This window comes from Colobus angolensis, unplaced genomic scaffold (genome assembly GCF_000951035.1).
Source record: "Colobus angolensis palliatus isolate OR3802 unplaced genomic scaffold, Cang.pa_1.0 Scaffold23, whole genome shotgun sequence".
NCBI lineage: Eukaryota > Metazoa > Chordata > Mammalia > Primates > Cercopithecidae > Colobus > Colobus angolensis.
The window spans coordinates 5,502,775-5,506,386 of NW_012115488.1; the positions used below are offsets into that span (position 1 = coordinate 5,502,775).

Here is a 3,612-nt window from a genome sequence, read left to right on the forward strand (position 1 = left end):
AAGCCTGTAATCCCAGCACTTTGGGAGGCCGAGACGGGCGGATCACGAGGTCAGGAGATCGAGACCATCCTGGCGAACACGGTGAAACCCCGTCTCTACTAAAAAATACAAAAAAACTAGCCGGGCGAGGTGGCGGGCGCCTGTAATCCAAGCCACTTGGGAGACTGAGGCAGGAGAATGGCGTGAACCCGGGAGGCGGAGCTTGCAGTGAGCTGAGATCCAGCCACTGCACTCCAGCCCGGGCGATAGAGCAAGAGACTCCGTCTCAAAAAAAAAAAAAAGGAGCCCTTAAGAATCAGTAGAAAATAGATTGATGGAAAGGAAGAGGAAAGACCCTTAGAGGAGTCACGTGCAAAATTGGAAGAAAAATGCCTTTACCATATGAACAGCTTATGTCCACATGCTAGTGAATTAAAAGAGTAAGTAAATGGAGACAGACTTTTTAAAAAATCTTAACCCTGTATTGATTTGATTTACAGGCTATACAGAATATAAGCATTTTAATAATAATTATGATACTATTGATAACATCTCATCAAAAATATTTCTCTAAGTGGTTCTTTTTAAGTTAATTAATTTTTTATTAATAGTCTAACAGCAGTTAAAATGTTTTTCAGTTTTATTTTTAAAAATATTTTACTGAGACCATTATTTTTCTTTTAATGTTCACAGGGAAGATTTGATGCATATATTATTTTTCATTTATACCGAATTTTATAGATGATGACTTCTACCATTGAGAATTTTGCTCACTGATTAATATGGTCTGAATGTATCTCTCCAAAATTCATGTTGAAACCTAATCCCAATTCCCATTATAGTGTTATTTAGAAGTGGGACCTCCTGGGAAGTATCTTAGTCTGTTTGTACTGCTATAACAAAATACCTAAGACTGGTTAATTTATAAGGAAAATAAATTTATTTCTCACAGTTCAAAGTACAAATCAACGTACTAGCAAATTCATTGTCTGGTGAGAGACCAGTCTCCACTTCCAAGATGATGCCTGGTTGTTGTATTCTCAAAAGAGGAGGAACAGTGTTTCCTCACCTGGCAGAAAGCCAAAAAGGCCGAATGCTGCCTGAGTCCTCTATAATAAGGACTTTAATCCCATTCATGAGAGAGGAGCCTTCATGGCTTAATCACCTTTCAAAGAACACACCTCTTAATATCATCACATTGGCCATTAAGTTTCAACACATGAATATTGGTGTCTTAAAATTTGTATGGATACATAATAGTTGCACATGTTTATGGGGGGCACATGATATTTGATGCAAGAGTCTCATGCATAATGATCAAAAGTGAGTGGGATGTTCATCACTACAAATATTTATTCTTTCTTTGTGTTGGGAAAATTTCAAATCTTCTAGCTATTTTGAAATATACAGTAAATTATTATTAACTGTAGTTGCCCTATTGAGCTGTTGGATACCAGAACTTATACTTTCTATCTAACTGTAATTATGTACACATTACGTATGTTCTTTTCTCCCTTTCCCTTCCCAGACTCTGGTTACTACCATTCTACCTTCTTCATCCATGAGGTCTACATTTTTAGCTTCCACATATGAGTGACAACATATGATATTTGTCTTTCTGTGTCTGGCTTATTTCATTTTTCATACTGACCTCTAGTTTCATCCACGTGGCTGCAAATGGCAGGATTTCACTCTTTTTTATGCCTAAGTAGTACTCTGTTGAATATATATATATATATATACACCATATTTTCTTTATTCATTCATCTGTTGTTGGACACTTAGGTAGATTTCGTATCTTGGGTGTTGTGAATAGCACTGCAATAAGTATAGGAGTGTAGCTATCTCTTGGATATACTTATTTCCTTTCTTTTGTATACATAACCAGTAGTGGAATTGCTGTATCATATGGTAGTTCTATTTTTAGTTTTTTGAAGAAACTCCACACAGCTTTCCATAATAACTATATGACCTTACTTATCTATCAATGGTATATGAGTGTTCTCCTTTCTCCACATCCTTGCCAACATCTGTTATTTTTTGTTTTCTTGATAATGGCCATTCTAACTAGGGTGAGATTATTATTATTATTATTATTATTATTATTATTAGTTTGCTTTCTTTTTAAATTTTTTATTATGCTTTAAGTTCTAGGATACATGTGCACAGCATGCAAGTTTGATACATAGATATACATGTGCCGTGTTGGTTGGCTTCACCCATCAACACATCATTTATGTTAGGTGTTTCTCCTAATGCTATCCCTCCCCTACTGCCCCAACCCCCATCAGGCCCCAGTGTGTGGTATTCCCCGCCATGTGTCCAAGTGATCTCATTATTCATTTCCCACCTATGAGTGAGAACATGCAGGGTTTGGTTTTCTGTCCTTGTGATAATTTGCTGAGACAGGAACACATCCTTTTTTATGGCTGCATAGTATTCCATGGTATGTACGTGCCACATTTTTTTTTTTTATGTTGAAAAGATATATATATATATATTTAGAATTAGGCAGCTGGACTCAGTTTAGATGATTCCAATTTTGTTGGCAACATCCAAAGCGTCATAATCAGGAGCTAGACGAACATATGCCTTTTTCTCTTCATCAGGCCAAATCAGGGTGTTGACCTTGGCCACATCAATGTCATAGAGCTTCTTCACAGCCTGTTTAATCTGGTGCTTGTTGGCTTTAGCATCCACAATGAACACAAGTGTGTTGTTGTCTTCTATCTTCTTCATGGCAGACTCAGTGGTCAGCGGAAACTTGATGATAGCATAGTGGTCAAGCTTGTTTCTCCTGGGGGCGCTCTTCCGAGGATATTTGGGCTGCCTCCGGAGTCGCAGTGTCTTGGGCCGCCGGAAGGTGGGTGACATGCGGATCTTCTTTATTTGTGGCTGTGGACACCTTTCAACACTGTTTTCTTGGCCTTTAAAGCCTTTGCTTTGGCTTCAGCTTTAGGAGGGGCAGGAGCTTCCTTCTTCGCTTTCGACGCCATCTTGTGAAAAGGCATATGTGCCACATTTTCTTAATCCAGTCTATCAGTGATGGACATTTGGGTTGGTTCCAAGTCTTTGCTATTGTGAATAGTGCTGCAATAAACATACACGTGCATGTGTCTTCATACTAGCATGATTTATAATCCTTTGGGTACTTACCCAGTAATGGGATTGCTGGGTCAAATGGTAATTCTAGTTCTAGATTCTTGAGGAATCGCCACACTGTCTTCCACAATGGTTGAACAAATTTACACTCCCACCAACAGTGTAAAAGCATTCCTATTTCTCCACATCCTCTCTAGCATCTGTTGTTTCCCGACTTTTTAATGATAGCCATTCTAACTGGTGCGAGATGGTATCTCGTTGTGGTTTTGATTTGCATTTCTGTGATGACCAGGGATGATGAGCATTTTTTCACGTATCTGTTGGCCGCACAGATGTCTTCCTTTGAGAAGTGTCTGTTCATATGCTTTGCCCACTTTTTGATGGGGTTGTTTTTTTAATTGGAAATTTGTTTGAGTTCTAGGTAGATTCTGGATATTAGCCCTTTGACAGATGGATACATTGCAAAAATTTTCTCCCATATTGTATATTGCCTCTTCACTCTGCTGGTAGTTTCTTTTGCCATGCAGAAGC

At 38.4% G+C, this 3,612-nt stretch overlaps 1 pseudogene across 1 annotated transcript; it reads right to left on the reverse strand.

Annotated features, from left to right (window-relative positions):
* Positions 1-2,451: 2,451 nt before the first annotated feature.
* LOC105513380 lies at positions 2,452-2,975 on the reverse strand (annotated as a pseudogene). The gene has a single exon (XR_001002012.1). The product of XR_001002012.1 is annotated as a 60S ribosomal protein L23a pseudogene (transcript).
* Positions 2,976-3,612: the final 637 nt, after the last annotated feature.